Source organism: Somniosus microcephalus, chromosome 5 (genome assembly GCF_052327205.1).
Source record: "Somniosus microcephalus isolate GS21.2 chromosome 5, FLI_Smic_1.0, whole genome shotgun sequence".
NCBI lineage: Eukaryota > Metazoa > Chordata > Chondrichthyes > Squaliformes > Somniosidae > Somniosus > Somniosus microcephalus.
In genome coordinates, this window is record NC_140991.1 from 85,183,435 (window position 1) to 85,199,739 (window position 16,305).

The 16,305-nt window shown below is 47.1% G+C and overlaps 1 protein-coding gene across 5 annotated transcripts in view; it reads right to left on the minus strand.

The window, feature by feature from the left end:
- znf804b (zinc finger protein 804B) overlaps positions 1–16,305 on the minus strand; it is a 1,078,762-nt gene that overhangs the window by 441,397 nt on the left and 621,060 nt on the right. For 2 of the 5 annotated variants that reach the window (XM_085987928.1, XM_085987929.1), the window contains exon 2: positions 1,686–1,806. The exons of the other annotated variants lie outside the window; for them this stretch is intronic. The gene's annotated coding sequence lies outside the window, so the exon portion shown is untranslated. The remainder of the gene's footprint in view (positions 1–1,685; positions 1,807–16,305) is intronic. 5 annotated transcript variants of the gene reach the window in all.

The following is a 16,305-nucleotide window of genomic DNA, read 5'->3' on the forward strand; positions in this document are numbered from 1 at the left end:
GTTAGCCCTATTCCAGTTTAGGAGTTCCACTCTAGATTGTTCCTTTCTCCTCTCCATTGCTAATCTAAATTTTATGATACGATGATCACTCGTACCCAAGTGTTCTCTCACAGACACTTGGTCGACCTGACCCACCTCATTTCCCAGCACCAGATCCAGCAATGCCTCCTTCCTAGTTGGGCCAAGAACATACTGGTCAAGAAAATTCTCCTGAACACATTTCAGAAATTCCTCCCCCTCCTTTCCCTTTAACTTAGCATGATCCCAATTGATACTTGGGTAATTAAAGTCCCCCAAATTCACCACTCTATATCTCTTGCATATCTCTGCGATTTCCCTGCAGATTTGCTCCTCTACCTCCCTCTCACTATTTGGAGGCTGATAGAATACCCCCAATAGCGTGATCATACCCTTTTCGCTCCTCAACTCTAACCAAATGGATTCTGTCCTTGTGCTCTCAAGAACATCCTCCCTTTCCAACACTACAATGTCTTCCTTAATCAGCACTGCCACCCATCTCCCTTTTTTCCTTTCCTATCTTTTCATTACACCTTGTACCCTTGAATATTAAGTGCCCAGTCCTCACCGTTTTTAAGTCACGTTTCCTTTATTGCCACAACATCATATTGCCACACAGCTAATTGTGCTTGTAGTTCACCAATCTTATTCACCACACTTTGTGCGTTTACATACATGCATTCTAAACCCATTTTTGAATTTTTCGTAGTCTTTCTTAGTCTGCTCCTATCTAATATGTTACTACTTCTGCCTCTAGTACTAATTTCTTCTCTAGTGCTATCCAACACACACTCTTTTATGGAACTTATTCCTCTTTTCTACTCCTGTATGCTGGTGCCCATCCCTCTGCCAAGCTAGTTTAAACCCTTCCCAACTGCACTAGCAAACCTACCTGCGAGAATATTGGTCCCGGCTCTGTTGAGGTGTAACCCGTCCAGCTTGTACAGGTCTCACCTTTCCCAGAAATGGTCCCAATGTCTCAGAAAACTAAAGCCCTCCCTTCTGCACCATGTCTCCAGCCACGCATTCATCTGTTCTATCCTCCTATTCCTGTACTCATTAGCACGTGGCACCGGGAGTAATCCGGAGATTACGACCTTTGAGGTCCTGCTTTTTAATCTCTCCTAGCTCCCTAAACTCTGCCTGCAGGACCTCATCCTTCTTTCTGCCTATGTCTTTGGTACCAATATGGACAAGGACCTCTGGCTGTTCACCCTCCCCCTCAGAGTGTCCTGCAAACGCTCAGTGACATCCTTGACCCTGGCACCAGGGAGGCAACATACCATCCTGGAGTCACGTCTGCAGCCGCAGAAACTCGTCCACTCTTTTTCCTAACCCCCCCATGCAGCTGAGCCCACCGTGGTGCCGTGGACTTGTCTCTGGCTGCACTCCCCATAGGAACCATCACCCCCACCAGTACTCAGAACAGAATACTGGTTGGAGAGCGAGGTGCACTCTGGGGACTCCTGCACTACCTGCCTGGTCCTTCTCTTCTGTCTGGCGGTCACCCATTCCCTCTCTGCCTGCACACTCTTAAGCTGAGGGTGACGTAGATCAAGGACATTGCAGTGCAATGAATCTGCTTTCACAACTTAGGTCTGGATGAAAAAGTGGAAGAGTCTGGTAAATAGTAATGTTTTTTGAAATTGTTGAAAAAGCCAACTAACCTTTAACAGTAGTTATTCAAGGGTTAATTTTCCACTTTAATTTCTTGCAACATAATAATACCGTTCGAGCAGTGTCTTTCGACACGGTTCAGATCATCAGGAAAGTTGTTGGCTGGAACAGCTATAATAAAGACAAACTTATTAAATGTTTATGTACTAGAAACTTCAAAACATCACGCTTATTTATATAAATTCTGATTCAATTATTCCAGTGGGATTAAGTATGATCAGTAATTTGATACATTTCAATTAGCTAATGCTCATTCACATTTATTGCCCACATCGCAAATAATTATGTATATTCATGTTTAACCTTATGGTGTGTGAAATTAAATACAACTGCTCTCTGTGTTGTAGTTGTCATTTTAACTATATACCACTACAATCTAAATGGTATCAACATATTTATCCAGTCAGTTTAAAGTCCACTTGCATACACTCAGAAATGTAGTAAACAATGAGGAGGATAGTAACAGACTTCAGGAGGGCAGAGACAGACTGGGGAAATGGGCAGACACATGGCCGATGAAATTTAACGCAGTGCAGTGAGACCTTTTGGCAGGATGAATGAGAATGAGAGGCAATATAAACTAAATGGTACAATTTTAAAGTGGGTGCAGGAATAGAGAGCTGGGGTGTGTGTACACAAATATTTGAAGGTGGCAGGACAGGTTGAGAAGGCTGTTAAAAAAGCATAGGGGATTCTTGGCTTTATTAATAGAGGCATGGGGGAGAAATTGCGTAGCGCCGTGTTTGGGGCAATAACTTTTGCGGTAGCACAAAAGTATCAGCAGGCGCTGCGCGAGGGACTCCGACACGAACTTCCAGGAAGGAAGTGAAGCACGAAATCAAGCGCTACCACTTTCCCTTGGAGCGCTAAAGACGGCAATAAGGGCGGTAGCGGTGCAGCGCTGCCCAATGTCCCGTGCAGTGCTGCCGGGAATGGAGGCTCCTTCCCTCCCTTAAAGTGAAGGGCCATCGCAGCAGGCTCTGCATGGAAAGGAGGTCCGTTGTCGCTGACGGCAGCCGTGATCCGCGATGATCCGCCCCAAGCACTCTAGCAGAGTGCAGGGCTGACTGATTGCGGCCAAGGAAAGCACTGAAAATTGAAGTAATGCATTCAGAAAGTTTTTTCATTGACGCAACCATCATCCCCTTTATATAGCACTTCCCCAAGCGCCCGGCCTCCCTAACAACACCTCCTGCAGCTGTCGGTGTTTTCGCCCGGCGATGCTGCAGGGGGCGGAACCGAAGTTCTGGTTCGGGGCGCTACCAGGGCGATGCGCAGCACGATGGCATCACGATCTCCGGGTGCAGGACATCGTGGCGCATGGGGTTACTGCCGCCGCAAACCTCGACGGAAATTTTGTGGGCGTTGGTACTCTCGTCACGGCCGGTCGCAAAGCCGGTAGCTAATGCGAGGTGCAAAGGAGGTGAATTTCTAGCCCAAAGAGTACAAAAGCATGGAAGTTATGTTAAATCTTTACAAAACACTGGTTAGACCTCAGCTGGAGTACTGTGTTCAATTCTGAGCATCACACTTTAGGAAGGATGTCAAGGCCTTAGAGAGGGTGCAGAAGAGATTTACTAGAATGATACCAGAGATGAGGGACTTCAGTTATTGGGAGAGACTGAAGAAGCTGGGATTAATCTCCTTAGAACCGAGAAGGTGAAGGGGAGATTTGATAGAGGTGTTCAAAATCATGCATGGTTCTGATAGAGTAAATAAGGAGAACACAGATTTAAAGTGATTGGCAGCAACAAAAATGGCCGCCCCGCACCTCGCCTTTGATTTGCGCCTCCCCGGCCGTAGGTAGGCCCCCCTGAACCCGTCGGACATAGCGTCCGGCGGTAAATCAGAGGGTGCTGCCAAATATCGCGGCCGGGGCGTCAGCGGGGCACTGCGCACACCGATGACGTCATTGGCAGCGGCGCAGCGTTATCGGTTAGCGCCACCACTAACGTCCCGCGGAATTTAGCGGGAGGCGTGGGCAGTGCCGCGCCCGGGCGCCAGTTGGCTTGCGACCCACTTAGCGCCCTCTTAAGGTGCTAACGGGTGGTGCAACCTACTGAATTTCTCCCCCAAATTGTCCTGTTTGCATCATTGAATTATATCAAATTGCAATCTATATATATAAACGAATCGATCTGTCTGTCTATCTGTCTGTCCGCGGGTGTGCGTCTGTCCGGCTATGCGCTCGAAAGTTACAGAGCGTACCTACGCGTGCGTTACGTCGAAAGAAAGCTCACCGTTCCAAAACGATGGTAAGCGTATTTACGTTTCGGCCGGACAAAAATTGCGCCCGCGGTATCCAAAAAACCTTCAACATTCCGCTCATTAGCATCTCATTATCCGCTCATTAGCGACAGAGTGACCTCGAGGTTGACCAATCGTATGCCGGGTTGCTGGCGCGTGCGGCCGGGCCCTCCTACGGGCGAGTGACAGGACGATTGACCAATCCTACGCTTTGGTGACCTGACGGTCGACCAATCGGTGCGTGTGTGGGCGGGCCTTATCGTTCTGAACCGAGGTGAGTAGCCGCCATCTTGCTTCCATTCTTTTTCCTGCTTTCTGCGTCTTTCTTTTCAAATATACATTTCCAGCAAAATAAAATTGCTTTTATTAAATTGTTTTAAAAAAAACTTCATTCATTTGTAAATATTTTCTCTAACCTGAAGATTCTTTTTCCTACCTTTCCCCATTTTTGTTAGGCCTCAAAGCCTGGGCCTTTCTTGTCCAGCCAGGCCCGAGCTAGGTAATTGTCCCACGGCTTCTGCAAAGCTCCTCACCCCCCGCCCCCCCCCGGTGTCACGTTACCCGGGGCAACGGCGTCAGCCACGAGGGTCAGGGTGCGCGCGCAGCAGGAGCAGCTGAGACGCGGCGTCACTCTCTGTTCCCCGCTCGGCTCGGGCGGCCCCCCCCCTCGGTGTCACGTTACCCGGGGCAACGGCGTCAGCCACGAGGGCCACGAGGGTCAGGGTGCGCGCGCAGCAGGAGCAGCTGAGACGCAGCGTCTCTCTCTGTTCCCCGCTCGGCTCGGGCGGGGGGGGGCAGGGCTCTCGGGAGTGCGGATCTCGGGCGGGGCTTGGAGAGTGGAAAGGGTTACCCCGGCAACCGGGCCCGCCGGCCGTCTCTCACAGCCGCAATTGGCGGACTTGAAGCCAGCTCGGGAGGGCGGGGGGCCGGTGCTCGGGAGATCGGGCCTCCGGAGTTCGGTGCTTGGTTGGGGGGGGGGCGGGCGGGAGATCGGCGGGGGGGGGCGAGCCTCGGGAGATCGGGGGGGTGGGGGGGGCGAGCCTCGGGGGGCGGGGCTCCGGAGATCCGGGGGGGGGGGCTTGGGAGATCGGGGGGGCGGGGCTCGGGAGATCGGGGGGGCGGGGCTCGGGAGATTGGGGGGGGCGGGGCTCGGGAGATTGGGGGGGCGGGGCTCGGGTGATGGGGGCAGAGATCAGGGGGCTCAGGGACTCTCCCCCTCCCCCCTCCCCTTCCCCCCCTCCCCTCCCCCTTCACCCCCTCCCCTTCCCCCTTCCCCCCTCTTGCCCCCTCCTCCCCTCCCCTTCACCCCTCTTCCCCCCTTCCCCCCCTCTTCCCCCCTCCCCTTCCCCCCTCCTCCCCCTCCCCTTCCCCCCTCCTCTTCCCCCCCATTTCCCCCCAGTCGCTCTCTCTCTTCCCCCCAGTCGCTCTCTCTCTTCCCCCCAGTCGCTCTCTCTCTTCCCCCCAGTCGCTCTCTCTCTTCCCCCCAGTCACTCTCTCTCTCTCTTCCAACAACAACATGCCCTCAAAAGACCCTCGGCACCGCCGGACACTTCAGCTAGTTGTTTTATAAGGAAGATGCAGTATCTTGCTTAACTGTAGTTTTTTTTGGTAATTGAACAATTATTTCTCTTTGCGCTAACAGATTGGCAGCACTTCAACAAATGTAGCACATAGCTCAGGGAAACCTTCATAATTAAATAAATCCAGCAGCAGTAACTCATGAGTTGTCAGAATCAAATGGAGAGTGATGCATGGAACAGTAAGGACATAGTTTTCACTGTGTCACTTCCAGCATAAGAGGGGAGATGAAGAAACAGCCATATAAATATAGATGATTAAATCTGCCAATCAGGGTTAGGCTTTACAGCTCCCCCAAAGGATCAGCTGGTATGTATGTAACTGCGTCATCCAAACCAGGTGCTCCCAGGTTCAATTCATAGGTTTTACTAAATTAACTAACCTCAGTTGGGGAGACAGTAGGATGCTATAATTCGTCCTGAGGTCGGGGCTGTGTTTCTAATTTATTCTATATTGCAAATATGCATTTATTTACAGAATAAGAGACGATTCTCTGCCGCTAGCTGAATGAGTTTATTCATTGACTGCCTTAGCCATACAGACCAGGATCAGCAGTCTGCGTGAAATAGTTGATCCCAGCCAGGATAGTGGTAGAAGCATAGAAACGGAGAGCTTTACCGCACAGGAGGCCATTCAGCCCATTATTTGGCTGCCGGCTCTTTGATAGAGCAATTCAAAACTAACCGCACTGCTCTGCTTTCTTCCCATAGCCCTGGATCTTTAGCTGCAACAAATGTTTATCTGCGCTTCTCTTAAAAGCTATGGAGCTGAATTTTGAGGCCTGCTGCCCAGTGAAAATGGGTTGGTAGTTGCAGGGAAAGACTGACCACCATGTTCCCAGCGTTGCTGTGGCCGTGGCAATCTTTTCAGATACCAACAGATTGCTGAGCACTTACAGCATTATCTATGTTTTTATTTCAGATTTGCAGCATTTGCACTTTCTTTTTTATCTTCACATTTGTTATACTTGTTTTGGTTGGTGCTAGTGAAGTTCCCGTACAACAATCCATACAGCAATTCAAAAAGAACAGGCAAAATATCACATTTGTACAGAGAGGTAAGAAACCTTGGGCTAGAAATTATTATCTTACGATGTGGAAGATTGCCCAGGTATGTGCTATTAACAAAAAAATACACTGGGCAGAAATTGGGCCTCATTGCGCCCGTTTTATGCCCAAGGATGCCTGAAAGATGTCTGACCTGAAATTGGGTCGGGCCATTTTTCAGGTGTCCATGGTGGCCATTTAAAACCGGTGTTAAGTCCCTTGCTGATGAGGGGCCTAACGCGTGTTTTAGAACCTCTCCGCGAAATTGGGCAGGCCTGAGCGTAGCAGCCATTGGTTTTCTGGTCAAGCGTACGACCTAGCCAGCGGCCACTGGAAAGCGAAGTTTAATTATTTTTTTCCTAAATTGTAGTGGAACCAGGAGGAGCGGGAATGCTCCTCCCGACTCCACAGCACTCCTGCTGGACACGATCGGCACCCCCCCCACTCCGGAAATTAGCTGAGGCCCGCTACCAGCGAGGCTATGATTCGATTTATATAGCATGTTTAATGTAGAAAAATAGTGGCAAAGGAATGTCATAGGAATGCATTTAGTGTTCGCACTAACTCACACCAAGACCTGATCACCCATCACCCCTGTGCTCACTGACCTTCGCTGGCTCATGGTATGGCAACTCCTCCATTTTAAAATTCTCATCCTTGTGTTCAAACCCCTCGATGGCCTGGCCCTCTCCCTATCTCTGTAACCTCCTCCAGCCCTGCAACCCTCTGAGATCTTTGTGCTCCTCCAATTCTGGCCTCTTGAGCATTTCCAATTTTCATCACTCCTCCATTGGTGGCCGTGCCTTCAGCTGCCAAAGCCCTGAACTCTGGAATTCCCTCCATAAAACCTTTTGCCTCTCTAGCTCTCTCTCTCCTCCTTTAAGTCGCTCCTTAAAACCTATCTCTTTGACCAAGCTTTTGGTCACTTGTCCTAATAGCTCTCTATATGGCTCAGTGTCAAATTTTGTCTGATAACTCTCCTAAGAAGCATTTTGGAACGTTTTACTACGTTAAAGGCGCTATATAAATACAAGTTGTTGTTGTTCATCCACTAATATCAGCACCAGTAATTTCTAGTTCCTCCTACTGATTTAATCAAGTTTTACCTATCGAAGGAGAAAAGGAATACAGGTCTGGGTTCAATATATGGCTGTGCATTTGTGGGCATTTCACATTGGGTGGATCGCCATGCTTGAAACCTGTGAGTAGGAATGAAGAGCTCGGCTTATTTGTTTCTAAAAATCATAGACTATTGGGGGACATGGGGGGAGAGAGTGTGTACTGGTCAGAGGGAGGGAACCGCCCAATTATAACATTGGGTAGATTTATGTCTTCACCTCCAGCACGGTGGCATAGTGGTTAGCACTGTTGCCTCACAGCACCAGGGACCCAGGTTCAAATCCGGCCTCGGGTGACTGTCTGTGTGGAGTTTGCACATTCTCCCCGTGTTTGCGTGGGTTTCCTCCGGGTGCTCCGGTTTCCTCCCACAGTCCAAAGATGTGCAGGTTAGGTTGATTGGCCATGATAAAAATTGGCCCTTAGTGTTAGGGGGGATTAAATACGTGGGGTTACGGGGATAGGGCTTGGGTGGGATGGCTGTCGGTGTAGGGACCGGGTGCTAGGGTTTGGATGATCAGCCATGATCTCGTTGAATGGCGGAGCAGGCTCGAAGGGCCGAATGGCCTACTCCTGCTCCTATCTTCTATGTTTCTATGTTTCTATGATAATCTGGCCGAGTGGACCGCCCGTTATAGAGCCTGCCCGATTTTTATTCTATTGAAATCAACAAAATAAAAATCGGGTGGGTTCTACAACAGCTGATCCTCTCCACCAGATTGCAGCTCAATCAGTGAAGATAAAAATCTACCTCACGCATTCTTCTTTGCAGACACAGTGAAAATTTGCTCTCAGATACAAGGGGGTAGATTTTGACTCTGTGCAATAGTATAAAAGAGGTGATAGCGAATCGGCAGCCCATTTTACACCTCTCCCAATTCCTCCTATTGTGGAGAGAGATGTAAAGCGGGCTGCCGATTCACTATCACCCGTTTCACACGTTTGCATAAAGTCAAAATCTACTCCAGGGACTTTATACCTATTTAATGTTCAGACATTATACTCATTTAGTTGAAGAATTTTCAAAAGATGATTCAGCTATTGATAATACTCGAGCAGTGCCAGGAACATTCTGGTGTCTTCAGAGACTGACAGTGAGTAATTACTAGAATCTGTTAGGGCGTTTCTTAATAAGAATGTAATGGCGATAACAAGCAGGATGCAGAGCTTAGGTTTCCCCATTTGAGAAAGGGACCAGCAGGTCTGTTCCGCCAGTTATAAGCAAACAATTTGCACTGGGTACAGAGGTTTATTTCACATCCTTCACCGGATGTATTGTACTCCAACAGCATCATGTAGGGTCTTCCTATCATATCATGAGTGTGCTTGAGGGGCACACAATTCCACCTGCTATAGAGCTGTCCTAAAATAAGGCCATTCTTTTATGAGAAATGGTCATTTGGGAGATAGGAAAGATTATCAAACATAACAGTCAATTTGGCAGGATGTTAAACTTCTGGCCTTTCTCCAGCAGGTGTATTTGAGAGAGAGACAAGAAAATTGATGGCTTATCTATTTGCTGCAGCCACAACTATATGCTTCTGAAGGGAAGGGAGTCAGATTTACTGGGACTGAAGATGCTCTGGTAATTCTATGGCACCTAGCTTATTCCAAAAAGGGTGATGTATTTTTGAACATTTATGGAGTGAAATTACTCCTGTCAATAAGTTTATTGGAAAAGTCATAAGTACAAAATGGGAAATCTCGTTTAATGCTGCGATTGATTTTTTTGGCAAAATGATCAAGACAAGGAATTAGACCCCCTTAGTGAAGCTAAATGTCAACGTGTATAAGAAGCATTTGTAATTGAAGTGATAAGAATTACAATGAGACAACTCCAAAGAGACTACTCCTAGGGGGGGAAATTCATTATGAGATTTAGCGCCAGGCGCTAATGAATATCACTGCACGCTAAATTAAGTGTAAGCGCTCAAAGAAAGGACTGGAGCACTAAATCAAGTGCTAATGGCCTAGCTCAGTGGCGTTAGACTCAAAGCACAAAGCAATGTCAGGTGCAGCCTAATCACTAGTCATCATTGCCATAGGACCTTTCCAGTTCTTAAAGGGGAGGTTTAATGATGCTGCAGAACCTCATTCTCAGCATTGTGGGTTCAGCAGCTGTCTCAGCAAGCAGCAGAAGGCCAAGGAGAAGGAACCGGACCACTGAAGGAGGTGTCATTATGGCAGATCAATGGCCCAGGGAGAGAGCTCGCAGATTCTGCGACCAGGCATTGGAGGCCTTGGTCATCGCTGTGGAGAGACGGAGGGCAGTGCTGTACCCGGCAAGTGGCAGGAGGCCCTCGCCGCAAGTCTTCCACGCCATGTGGAAGGAGGTAGCCCAGCAGGTCTCGGGCAGCACTGTGGTCCCCAGGACCCCCACACAGTGCAGGAAGAAATTTAATGACCTCACTCCGGTGGTCAGGGCGAGTCAATGCTTCAACAAATGCTACGTTCCACCACCTGAACCTCAGTCTGCACACACTGCCCAAAGCACCACACCTCCAGCACTCCAACAATCTCCACCTACCAACACTCACACCCGCATCTCACACCTTGCATACAATGACAGCTATTCAACTATGGCAGGCACATCTCCCAACACATTGTTCGACACTCACTCACATACTTTCCTCTCTCTTGTAGGCCAAGGTCGCTCACAACAGGAGGGAGCAGGAGCGCACAGGCGGGGGACATCCTGACACCCAACCACTTTCAGTGCTGGAGGAAAGAGTGCTGCAAATCATTGGGTGCCAGGTGGTGGGCGCCATGGCCACTGGCGACGTTGACCCCCCTTGCGGACAACAACGGTATGTTCATCCCTACTCCTTCTTCTCACATCCCACTTCCCCCTCACCCCACAAGCCTTTCCCACTTTCCAGTTATTCATGCTGTATGCATGCCTTTCTCCCTTCCTGGGCCCCTCCCCTCACCTTAACCTTTATGCTTTCAGATATTGAGCAAGCACCTGAGCAGCCTGTCCCTGAGGGCACCATAGAGAGCGAGGTGGGAGAAGAGGAGGACGAAGAACACACTGTGTCACTGCATGTCTCACCCGCAGACACCAGCTCAGATACTGGCACTATGCGTTCTTTAGAGGCTAGTATAGTAGCGGGATCTGCACAGGGTGAGGCACCGCAGACGAGTAGCTGCAGCAAGACCAGGGGGAAAAGGTAGCTCGGGGGCCAGATCCCCGGAGGGTGAGTTCTGCTGCACAGGACTCAGATGAGGACCTCAATGGGGAGGCCTTTAGAAGAAGGGTGATGGGCATGCACACGGAGATGATAGGTGCAATGGCAAGGGTGCCTGGGAGCCTCTTGGCAATGGTAAGGAGCGTGGAGGAGTCCGCCTCTAACATTGCACAGTGCTCTGTGTACACCATGGAGCCCATCATTTGCAGTCTGCAAAGGATGATGGACTCCCAGAGAGACCATGGCAATCCTGATGCCGCGTGTGATGGGTAATCTGGCAGCTTCCATTGCAGCACAGGCGGAAGCGACGCAACATCTTAGTGCTGTAATGCAGTCTATGCTTGGTGCCATTGATTCTCAGACTACTCTCATGCAGTCTCAGCTTGATGTCACGCAAGCCCTGACAGCTGCATTAGTGCCCCGTTAGCACCCCCGCCAGGTGCTAAGAGGAGGCACTAACCAACAGAATTTCTCCCCCTTACTGTTTTCATTGGCTGGCTTCTGTAACCCCTCAAGAACAAGTGCACATACAAATGAAGGGGAGAAGGAGAGAGGGAGGTAAAATAGGGATATGAACTCATTTTAGTATTTAAGTCATTTTACAAATTCCATTCCTCCAACGTTTTCTGTTAAAGATTTTGGAAGAAATCCTGTATCCTTGATTGAATTATTGAAGTTACGTTGGATATGGAATGACCCTAAAAAAAACTCCAAACCCTTTAAAAATTAATTATACCGTTCGATTGTCAACAGTAAATTCTTGTAAGATTTTACTTATCACATAAAGCAATTCAAATAAACCTGGTAGAAACATAATGCTGTCAGAGTTGTGGGAAAATTAGGTTACTCATTGCATGTTCAGTTTTCATTCTCCCAATGAAGTACAATTGTGCCTGCAGCCTCATTACTGCTTCTTCTGCTGAACGAACTGAGAACTTTCCCAGAATGAAGGTTTATGTAGAGTTGAGTAGGGGTGGTCACAATTGTAATGTACAAACAGAATAATCTTCCATTCATATCGGTTTAAGAACTTCCTGTGCACGTGGTGACCACCCCTACTCAACTCTACATAAAGCTTCATTCTGGGAAAGTTCTCAGTTCATTCAGCAGAAGAAGCAGTAATGAGGCTGCAGGCATACGTTGTGAGCACTACAACACATACTCAATCTAATAGTTCCATCCATATGAGGCCAGACACAAAACAAAAAGGGAGATTTGTAAATGGAGATACTTCATATAGAGAATATGGAAGACTATACCTACAGCGAGTAACCTATTCCATTCATAATTCTTCAGGTATAAAATGTAGGATGTAACAGTAATACAAAGAAATGGAGGTGGGAATAGCTGGAAAACCCTGTGGCTACTGCTTTTGGACAGCAGTCAGAAGGCCTCGACCACAACAGCTACTTGTGCTGCTGCAGGCGTCTCGCAGGTTTGCAGCAGTGGTTGATGTTTAGGCACCCTTCTGGCTGAGTGAGGTTCTGGAGAGCCACTAAGCCCTAGTGGCAGGAGGGAAGAGCATAAAACATTACAGTCAACAAAATATGTTGAATCTGCAGATGCTAACAGACCTGCTGTGTATTTCCAGCATTTTCTGTTTTTAGTACAAGACGGAGCCACTTTTATGTCTTTCAATAAAGTTTAATCTCACCGAAGAAATAAATGGGGCTTATACCATTAACACAGAGTTTTTGTTCTGGTGACACATCAATAATTGTATTCAAGGCAACAATATCACTTTCTGCAGTTACTTCAATAATTCATTACATTAGATAATTTCATACATTTCTTTCGAATTCCTAGCTGGTTTTAATATACTCGTTCTACGTGTAACCATATGTGTTTCTGTTATATTAATTATCAACCAAAATTAATGACAACAAATTTATGTTCAGAATGTAAAACATATAACAAAACTCATAGCACTTTCTCCAAACACACACAAAGTTTTGGAAGACAGTTACTTATCGAAAATGAAAGCAGTGAAAACTGTTAATTAACTACAGGCTTTAGCTTTATATGACAGATTCCCATAGAGTAGTGTTCCAGCCCAGTTAAACCACCAGAATGCAGATAATATTGCTCTCATGCTTGCATAATTTCAAATTCAAACTGCAGCAAGCACAGAGTGAACAACTGGGAGTTTGGTAAGTGTGGGAGTTTTAAGGGTTAATTTCTTTTAAAATCTAATGTTAATTGCTAGTAGCTCTTAAGCAAGATCAACTGTTTAAGTTAAAATTTAAACTTTAATTTTATAAGTTTCTTCAGGCTTAAGCAGAGAAAAACACGCAAGCTCTCCTGCTGGAGAGCTGCTGTAGTTAGTTAATTAGCTAACTGGATTAAACTGGTTCCTGAAACAGTAGCAGAGCAGTGCTGACTCATCTGAGTCACAAACAGTATAAACACAGGAGACTGTGAGTGCAGCCAGCACAGAGCGAACAACTGGGAGTTTGGTAAGTGTGGGAGTTTGGTGAAGTGGTGGAAGGAGGTGCTTGCTTTTCCTAACTTCTCCCGCAGAGTGGCGGCGGACCTGAGCGGGAGCAGACTGGACCTGAGCGGGAGCAGACCGAGGCCCGAGAGCGGGGATAAAAGCAGCAGCAGACCTGCATCAACAAGAGAAAATGGCAGTGTGACATCACAAGTAAGGCAAGTAAGTGATTGGTAGTGACTGTGGGCTAAGTTTTAAGTTAACATATAACTACATTTTAAAAACTAAACTTAATTTAATAAACTAAAGGAGGTAAACAATTTGATTAACACTAAACTAATTAATTAAATAAATAAAAGAATGGGAGAACAGGAGATGTGTTGCTACTGCAATATGTGGGAGCTTGTGGACATTTTTGTCCAGGGCGACTACATCTGCGGTAAATGTCTGCGGTTCGAGGAACTTCGACTCCGAGTTGAGGAGCTGCAGTCTGAACTGCAGACATTGCGAGACATCAGGGAGGAAGTTACCTGGACTTTTTGCTCCAGTAGGCAGCCACACCCCTTAGATTAAATACTTTAGAATTGACACATGGTCAGGGACAGGAGGGTGTGACTGTGAGTGAGGCAGGTACGGGGATCCAGGAGGTAGTATTGCAGGAGCCTCAGTCCCTGCACTTGTCCAATAGATTCGAGGTTCTTGCAACCCTTGTGGACAAGTGCGGGGACGACGAGCAAACTGACCACGGCACCGTGGTACAGGAAGCCGTTCAAGTGGGGGGGACTAAAAAGGAAGGTGGTTGTAGTAGGCGACAGTATAGTTAGGGGGACTGTTCTCTGCAGCCAGGAGCATGAGTCCCAAAGGCTATGTTGCCTACCTGGTGCCAGGGTAAAGGATATCTCCTCTGGGCTGGAGAAGAACTTGGATTGGGAGGGGGAGGATCCAGTTGTCGTGGTCCATGTAGGTACCAACGACATAGGTAGGACAAAGAAAGAGGTTCTGCTGAGAGAGTTTGACCAGCTAGGGACTAAATTAAAAAGCAGAACCACAAAGGTCATAATCTCTGGATTATTACCGGAGCTACGAGCAAATTGGCATTGGATCAATAGGATCAGGGAGATTAATGCGTGGCTCAAAGATTGGTGTGGGAGAAGTGGGTTTCGATTCGTGGGGCATTGGCACCAGTACTGGGGAAAGAGGGAGCTGTTCCATTGGGACGGGCTACACCTGAACCATGCTAGGACCAGAGCTCTAGCGAATCGAATAACTAGGGAGGTAGATAGGGCTTTCAACTAAATAAGGAGGGGGGCGGGGGAGGCCCTGGTGGAGAGAAATTTAGAATGCTACAGAGAAAAGACAAGGAAGCTGTGCAGGAAAGTGGCTGGAGTAAGGATAGCCAGATTGTGTCAGGAAGGGACAGAGCGTACAAACAAAGGAGTGCACGAACAAATATGGTCCGGGTAAGAAAAAATGGTAATAAGACAAATAAAGTCATAGTACAAAAAAAATTAAGATGTCTAAAAATGTTAAGAGAAAGCTAAAGGCACTGTATCGGAATGCACGAAGCATTCATAATAAGGTAGACAAATTAACAGCGCAAATAGAGGTAAACGGATACGATATAATTGCGATTACGGAGACATGACTGCAGGGGGACCAAGGCTGGGAGCTGAATATCAAAGGATATTCGATATTTAGGAAGGACAGGCAAAAAGGAAAAGGAGGTGGGGTGGCGTTGTAAGTAAAGGATGAAATCAGAGCAATAGTGAGAAAGGATATTGGCTCAGAAAATCAAGATGTAGAATCAGTCGGGGTGGAGCTAAGAAGCACCAAGGGGCAGAAAAAATTGGTGGGAGTTTTCTATAGGCCTCCAAACAGTAGTGGTAATGTAGGGGATGGCATCAAACAGGAAATTAGAGATGCCTGTAACAAGGGTGACATAAGAAAACTACTAGGCACTTGGTCTAAGCGTTAAACAAAGCTTTAATCAACTGTTCTACAACATGGCGGTCTAGTTGTGTCCTTCACTAGTTCCTGTTAAGAATGTCCTGCGCAAGCTGGGCCCATGCCCGAGTATTTATACTCTCCATGGAGAGCACCACCTGTAGGCTGCTCAGTATTATTTCATAAGTCTTTCTTTCATGAATGACTGATTCATGTCAAAGGGTACTACAGTAATCATGGGTGACTTTAATCTACATATAGACTGGCCAAACCAACTTAGCAATAAGACTGTGGAGGATGAATTCCTGGAGTGTGCATGAGATGGTTTTTTAGACCAGTACGTTGAGGAGTCAACTAGGGAACAGGCTATCCTAGATTAGGTATTGTGCAATGAGAAGGGGTTAATTAATAATCTTGTTGTGCAGGGTCCTTTAGGGAAGAGTGACCATAACATGATAGAATTCTTCATTAAGATGGAAAGTGAAGTAGTCCAATCCAAAACTAGGGTCCTAAATCTAAACAAAGGAAACCATGAAGGTATGAGGAGTGAGTTGGTTATGATAGATTGGGGAGCTTCATTAAAAGGCATGACGGTGGGTAGGAACGAATGCATGAATTGCAACAGTTATACGTTCCTTTCTGGCGCAAAAACACAAAAGGAAAAGTGGCCCAACCATAGCTAACAAAAGAAATTAAAGATAGTATTAGATCCAAAGAGGAGTCATATAAAGTTGCCAGAAAAAGTAGCAAGGCTGAGGATTGGGAGCAGTTTAGAGTTCAGCAAAAAAGGACCAAGAGATTGATTAAGAGAGGAAAAATAGAGTATGAGAGTAAACTTGCAAGGAACATAAAAGCAGGCTGTAAAAGCTTCTACAAGTAGGTAAAAAGAAAAAGATTAGTGAAGACAAATGTAGGTCCCTTGCAGTCAGAAACGGGAGAATTTATAATGGGGAACAAGGAAATGTCATGGCAATTAAACAAATACTTTGGTGCTGTCTTCACAGAAGAGGACACAAATAACTTCCCAGAGATGCTAGGGTTACCAAGGGTCCAGTGAGAA